The following is a 7,773-nucleotide window of genomic DNA, read 5'->3' on the forward strand; positions in this document are numbered from 1 at the left end:
ATGTTTGGAATGTTGTGGGATTTGAAAAGAACTCTATTAGGTTGGTATTTTTGGTTCCTAAGAGGTGTTCCGTTGATAGATTGTCGTTTCAAAAAGGGCAGGGTGCCTTGAACACCCAGGTAGTATTTGTGTGTGTTCAAGTCTGAGCCGTGTGATTTGTGTTATTATAATAAAACTAGACCAACAACCAATAATACAAAAAAGATCCTTGCAACCTAGAATAATAAAAATTATGTATTTACGAATTACACACTCGCAACCTATTTTGTAATGTAAGTTACTTATTTAGATTTTAGAATCATTACATTTTTTCTGCTGAGCTTTTAGTTAAATATATTATTTAGTTGGGCCGAAATCCCGGCGGTACTGCAATACCGGGCCAACCCGCGACAGAGGTGGAGCAAGCCCCTAGCACTCCGTCTGATTCCAAAAATCAGTTTAACATTTGTTGTCCTCCAATGGAGGAACTATCAGATGTTAAGCTGATAAGAACAGATACTACACTTTGATCTTAGCCATAAGGCCGAGAAGCGATAACTATGCAGAGTTCAGGTAGGGACTTCATGACTGCGGGGTCAGAAGCAGTTGGGAATTATTGTCTTTGAAAAGGGAGAAACAACTCAATTCGGAAGTGTATACTTTAGGGGATGATTTTTGAGTAGGTATAATAAAATTTTAACTTCCTTGTCTAAAATATTTCAATAATAATATAATTAGTATTATAATAAATTTATAAATAATATGTTATCATAATTTTGTATAAAAGAAAAGGGAATGTGTTTATGGGGTGGGATTTTTAAACGAATTTTCCCTTTAAACGTGATATATAATATGTTAAATTTATAGAAATTGTATACCTTCTTTATGATGATTCCCAATCATATATATATCTTAAATCCTCGGCAATTTTTTCTCTCTGTGCAGACCTCAGTGCAGCTGCAAACTCGGACTGCTCGTCAGTCGAGATTGCTATTGCCGGTAGCGTTTCTCGATCGCCGGACAAGCAAAACGAGAGCAGAACGAGTCTAGTCCTCGCGGGGGGACAAGTTGATTTATTCTAATCTGTATAAGCGTTGCAATAATAAAGCAAAAGCAAAGGCAAAAGGCCCACGGAGTGGACAATACCGCCACCGGCTCTCGGCCATGTCCGAGGAGCTAAGGTTAAATTGCAGATCGAAGGGGGACGCTTGCTGGTCCTGGGTACCAAAGTTCCTGGGCTTCGAGTTCCCTGGTCCGACCAGTTTCCCAGTTCCAGGTCCCTCCTAACCATTGTGCCTGCTGATTCTGCATTGTAATTGGATTTGAGCCGCCGGTGCAGTCGCAGCTGCGGATTCTAATGACTCAGCAGGAGCAGCGGCAGGAGAGCCAAGTTAAGTTTTTGGGTTCCTGTCCCATTGTTCTTGATTTGGCCGAGGGCTTAAGCTCCATCCAAAATCCAAAGCCTTTCACCGCCACTAATGCACTCCCGGACCATCTCTCGAAATAAAGATGCATGCGCTAATTTATCGACTTCGCATCCGAAGGTAGCTCCCAGACATGCAAAATGTCGCCGGCCAAGAATGTTATCTACGCCCAACGTCGCCAGAAAGTGTCGCTGGCAAAGACAAGGAACTGCTTGGGGAAGGAGGTTGGAGAAGCATCCAAGGGATAGACGGGCAGGAGGACTGGATTGGATGGAGTGGAGGCACTGGAGGCGAAGGCGATGATAGCAAAGTGCCAAGGCAAAGAGGCTAAGGCAGAGGCGTCAATGGATTCGAGTGGTAGCACAGCAGTCTCTGCAACACCCACTTCGATGCGAAGTTCTTATCTTTTATACACTTTCTTGAAAAAGAGAGTATCCACACTTGCTGGGTAATTGGGTTGGAAAATGTAGTCAGATTTAATAAGTGTATTATTTTAATACTTTCGAATATCTTATTTATTGGTTTTTGATAAACAAGAGAGTGTCGAAACTTTATTGGTTGATAAATCGCAGTTTTATTATTTTTACAAAATAAGTTTATCCCTACAAAACATAAATCTAATGCTGGTTACGCATCTTATTCTTTTATATTGACCTTGGTTGTTGAGCACCATTGTTGCGGCACTAATCTTTGTTGCTTAACGAGCTCTTGGCAACATTTTCTTTGAAACATTTACTTGTGCACTTTGGGATGTAAGATTAAATAGTAAAACATTTCATCCCATAAATAAAAAAAAATTATAAAATTTAATAGAGAAGACTTTAAATATTATTAGTATAAAATATAAACATTTCACCCCATAAATAAAAAAAAAATATTGAATTTTATAGAGAATACTTGAAATATTATTAGTATAAATATACATTAATAAAATAAAGATAAATTAAATGACGGAAACAAGCATTAATATTTGCCTTTATATTTTGTCAAACTATTCTATGAAAGTTTTTAGTGGATGTTTTAAAGACACCTATTCTGATTTATAAATTCATTTAAATTCACAATCAGAATCAAGAATATGATGTGTATTTCTTGAAATAAAATAATAAACACAAAAGAGTTAACCCGAGCGATAGGCTTCTAAAATGAAAGTTTAATTGCCTGAATTCTGCAGCCAATTAAAGCGTATTCAAGATTCATCTCATCGCAGTAGTAAGCCTCGCATTGTTTTCGCTGTCGTTGCATTGCGTTTTATTCAAATTTCTACATGGTGCTAACACGCAAGGAACCATCCGGCGGGAGGATGCGGATGAGCAGGAGCAGGAGCAGGAGCAGGCCCAGCAGAAGGACCCAGTTCGAAGGAGCGGGTGTAGGCGGTGGCCAAATCACGTAATGCGCCATGCAAACATTGTTAAAACACTTGTGGCCCGAAGATGGCACTGCACTCGACTCCTCTTCACTTGATTTTATTTTCGCGCAAATTTGCATTTTCAATTCGTATTCTCTCCCCCTGGGAACCTGAAAGCAGGAGGGGGGAAAAGGAAAGGGAGCGCAGCATTGGACTTTGCGTTTATTTAAATTTATTTTCCTAGAATGCCACAAGTCGCCATCTCAGCCGCATCGATGTGCAATTTGTTTGTCGCCGGCGAAAGAGTCTCCGAAAACGGCATCCGCTCCCTGCCAGTCTGACTTCTGTGGCTCTGTCTATCCATCCGATTGGAGATGGGGTCTGAGCCCGGTCTGGAAGTAGCCCGCCGCCATCCAACTGCGTCTGCGTATGAAAATTAATTGTTGCCACTCGTGACGACGTCGACATCAGCAAACGCAAAACGCAAAAGCAGAGGCAGTGGCCCTGCCAGCAGCATAAACATCACACTCGGAGAACCACATTTTATTTTGTAAACTTTAAATTCGAAACAAAAGCAAATTTGGACAGAGAAACATTTTTTAATTGTTTATTAATTAAAAAAAGAAACTTAAATGTGGACACAAGTAATAACCCCCGTAGGAACTCAACTCGAGAGTTGGAAATCGATTGAAACGCGACGATCCTTGCTATATAATGATCCATGTATGATCTTGGCATATAGTCACGTCTCCAGAAATGTATATAAATCGTAAACTAAGACACCTCAAATTTTCTGGTTGCTTTATAAGTATATTTAATATTTATATATACTTAAGATTAACTAATTGTTCGATTTCCCAAACTCTTTTTGAACTTAAGAAGCACTTGGACTCAGATTTTCGTCTCCACTGATATTCAAATTTGTTTGTTCCCGGGAAAATATATTTTTGGAGAGTGCATCTGTGAAGACCAACAGGAATATGAACGGCAGCGCGAGTTGCAGAGTTGCAAGTTGCCAGTGGGCGGCGATGGGCGCATATCGTTTAGATTTATGGACCGCTCTCGTCGGCCGAGTGTCGCGTGATAAGTCTATAAAATGTACGTTACATTTGTACGTGCAAATGGCAGTGGGCCGATTTGCATATTCGCGAAAGTTTTCACCCATTGCCTCGCGTAGGACTTTCATTATGCCATACGGTCCCAAGATTGCCCCAAGTAAACTGCACTTCTGGTGGCGGTGAAAGGCGGTTCCAGCTCCAGGTCTCGGTCTTGGGTCCTCTGGACAAAAGTGGGGACACAACTGAACGGTTTTGGACGTGGAAGTGGACGCGGAGTGGTGCCGGTGCCATCATGTGGGCTGACCCAGCGTCACATTAACTGTGTTAATTGTATTTCATATTGCCGGGAGTCTGGTGAAAGGTTGGAAAGTTTGCTGACTTTTGTCACCGCCGGAGGGATGGGTTCGCTCTTATGTCAGTGAAGTGCCGGTAGGCCGAAAGGAGCTTTGCGGGAATGTATTCAATAAATAAGCACTTATTGATTGATTCCACTTTCATAAATTGTACTTTAATTTAATGAGAAAAAATTACAAAGGCAAAGGAAGAGCTTTCTTGGCAAAGACAGTTGGGTTTTTGGGTGTGTCTTGAGGGGAAAATGGGTTTTAATATAATTCCAAACGTTTTGTAGATTCCTTTGTAATATGTCTAATAACATTTAAAGGAAATAGAGACCGGAAAAGCAGTTTGCTTAATCATAAAGCTTAAGTTAAATCTTAATTTACTCAAATATATAGGCTCATGGCACTGAGATTTCCGGATTAAATGTTAAACGCTGAGGTACTAATTCCCCTGACATCGTTGAACCTGCACACCGCCAGAGTCCCGTCTCTGATTCCAAGATGTTTGGCATCCGTGGAGTCAAAGCTGAAGCCTGAAAGTGCATAATCTATGCACAAATCTACTCAACAGATTGTCAGTGTCTGTTCCCCTTCGTTTGGACCCAGCACTTGCCCCGTTTCCCTGGCCTTTAGCGTCCATTGTTCAGCTCAGTTCCTTTGGTTTCTCAAGCGCTGCGCTTTGTTCAATCAATTTTTGCTTGATTTACAATTTCAAGTTGATGACATTTCACCAGCAGGAGCAGCAGCAGCAGCAGCAGCATCGGCATCAGTCGGTTTGTCAGTCTCCGGACTCACTCGGGGGCAGAGCGACTCTAAGGCAGTGCAAAGGAGAGACGGCGAGTGCTCCTCGTGACACATTGCTCCATTAATTTGATGGATTGTAAAGTTTTCCGCTTCACCGACTTGGAGCGTCGCATGGGTGCCGAAAAAAAAAAACGTAAAGGGAAAAAGGAAAAAGTGCAAGAAAAAGGAAAATTAAAGCACATATCGGTGTGTGGGGGGAAATTCGCTGACTGACTGACGGCTGCCAGCGGTGAATGTTGTAAATTTATGCCTGCCCAAGTTGACGCTTCACTGAATTTGTGTGTTAAATTGTCACCAGCAAACGACCCCGAGATGGGGCGATGGAGCACAGACCCATCAGAGGGATGTGTCCAGGCCGCGTGGTATTGCTGAAAGGACCTCATTTGCATTGTGGACACGGCCAGTGAATTTTTCGCACGCCTCAGTTCATCTGAAGTTTTTTACCTAAATTGGGGCAACCATTTTTGGGCCCCAGCTTGTTTTCCCCCGAAACTAAGACAGAGAGTGTGAGGATGGTTTGGACTGGTTGAGCAATTTTCAGAGTCCCTCCCGAGCCAAGCACCATCTGAAGCAGTACCCTTTGCCACAGATTCGGGATCATTTGTGGGGCAACTGGTTTTATTAAATCAGAAAGGAGTAGGGAAATGTGGAATAGAAATACTATGTATATTCTGTTTAAATTATATTAGAGAATAAATTGTATTACTTTTTATCCCCTTGCAGGGTATAATAATTTTATGCAGATGTATGCAATGCAGAGAAGGAAACGCGTACTACCCTATAAAGTATATATGTATGTATTCATTCTCGATCAATGTCGGGCCGAATTGGACGAGTATATCATATAGCTGCCAAAGGAACAATTTATAGTTTGCTCTGAAGACGGTTGACGATGTACAACAAAAATTTATCGAATAAACAAAATAAAATTGGTTTTATTATTATTTTTATTTCGTGTTTACCACCACCCCTTTCCTGACCTTGAGCCGGCTAAACAACACTTTAAAGAAAACGAAAGATCGCCAAAAACAACATCATTTCGGATTTATTTTAATGAAAATCTGACTATATAGTTACAATAGGAAAAATCGGTAAAGAAAAATATAAAGCTGTAAATGTAAAACTGTTATTCTAACACTTAAGTATTAGCAGAACAAGAAAGGAAGCTAATTTAGGCAAAACGAAGTTTCAGTAATTTAAAAAGGCATACAATTCAAGCCAGAAAGTTTTTCTGAGCTAGTTTTTAATAGGCTAATAAATCTGCATAGTAAATTTAAAATTTCTAGCTAGTGACTGAAATTAAGATACCCTGCAATAGTGTAAAAATAAAAAGTCTATAAAAACTTTACAGTATTAACTTACACTTTTCTAACATGTTCACCTTTCAAAAACAATCTGTCAGCTTAAAGACAAAGACCTTGTAATCCAAAATATAGTTAAAAGAACCTTCCTTATTTATAAAAAACATTCTACATATTCTACAGAACCCATAAACTCCAAATAGTTTTTTTGGCTAAGCGCTTTTTAACTACCACTTTCTAACTATTTATTCAATGTTGATGGACCCCTCTGCATAAATGCAAATACCTTGTCCTTTTACAGTTTTCATTCCTTAACGGATCCGCTCCGTTTTGTTAGCGTTTAAAAACGCTTTAAAATGCAACATGCTGGCGAGCAAAGCGTTTTCCCCAGCGATTTGGTGGCGATTTGCAAGGTTTTATGGCGAACGCTTTGTTCTGCCAACTAAATATGACAAGCCAGGAACCCGGGCCCACATTTGGATGGCCAAGGATGGTGGCCAGCTCCAGCTCCAGCTCCACCCCATCATCGGACCATCCACGCAGAGTCAGAGATCGGGCTGATAGGCCAGTTTTGCATAAAATGCAAAGCATCGCGTCGCTGGCGGAAATGCGTTTAGAGTCCTTTGAGGTGGAGTTGCAGATGCACACGGAAAAATTGTATAAGGGTTAGGGTTTTTAATTGAAGTTTATTATCGGTAATCTTAGGTAGCTTAAATGTATACATTTTACAGAATAATTATTATTTTATAAAAGGAGCCTCTGTAGCACAGCTCTTACGTTACTTTAGAATTCTCAATAAGTTCTTATGAAGAACTGTTTTTATAACTCTTTTTCTATTTGAAAAAGATTTTTGTAAAACCGACTTATGTATAATTTAGTTGTATATTTAAACTATATTAAATCTTATATTTATGTACTTTGGTTTCTGTGTGTGCTGATGTGTCTGGTGCACTGGCAATTCCAACACGTTGCCACCGGGTTGCGTCTGGCGGACATCGCAAAAAGGGCTTTGTTTAATTGCGAGCTTGCAGTTTGCAGTTTTGCCGGGTTTCCTTTTACGATTCACCAAGTGCCCCGCTCTTCGGATCCCTTGGAACCCCGATTCCCTGCTCGCCTCCTGTCAACTACATGAATTGTCCCTGGAGGCATATGCACCATGCTGCCTGCAATTGAGAATCGGAGCACGCTTCAAGTTTTGGCCAGGGCCAGGCCATACGAATTCCTATGTCCATGCCCAACTCCATGCCCCATGTGCATGCCCAGTTCCTGTTGCCTTTCCACGCACAATGCGCGCATAATAATGAAGCCGGCGCAGGAGCAGGATCAGGCGCTGGAGCGGCAGTAAACCAGTTTGACCTGTCTAACACCCCTGTTCAAGACCCATTCCGCTGCTGAAATCATCGAAAGCCTGGAACTTTGCCTTGCATTTTGTCATATCAAGTGATTAATGGCTGATTTTCTTCTCCTCCAAGTTGTCCGAATTGACCCCCATTGGGAGGCATTAGAATGCCATTTGTCTAG

The 7,773-nt window shown here is 41.0% G+C and overlaps 1 non-coding gene across 1 annotated transcript; it reads right to left on the reverse strand.

Moving 5' to 3' along the window:
• Nucleotides 1-339: 339 nt before the first annotated feature.
• LOC121502306 (U2 spliceosomal RNA) lies at nt 340-535 on the reverse strand. Its single transcript, XR_005990930.1, has one exon. It is a non-coding gene; the product is annotated as a U2 spliceosomal RNA (small nuclear RNA).
• Between the last annotated feature and the right edge of the window lie 7,238 nt (nt 536-7,773).

This window comes from Drosophila kikkawai, chromosome 3L (genome assembly GCF_030179895.1).
Source record: "Drosophila kikkawai strain 14028-0561.14 chromosome 3L, DkikHiC1v2, whole genome shotgun sequence".
Taxonomy (NCBI): Eukaryota; Metazoa; Arthropoda; class Insecta; order Diptera; family Drosophilidae; genus Drosophila; species Drosophila kikkawai.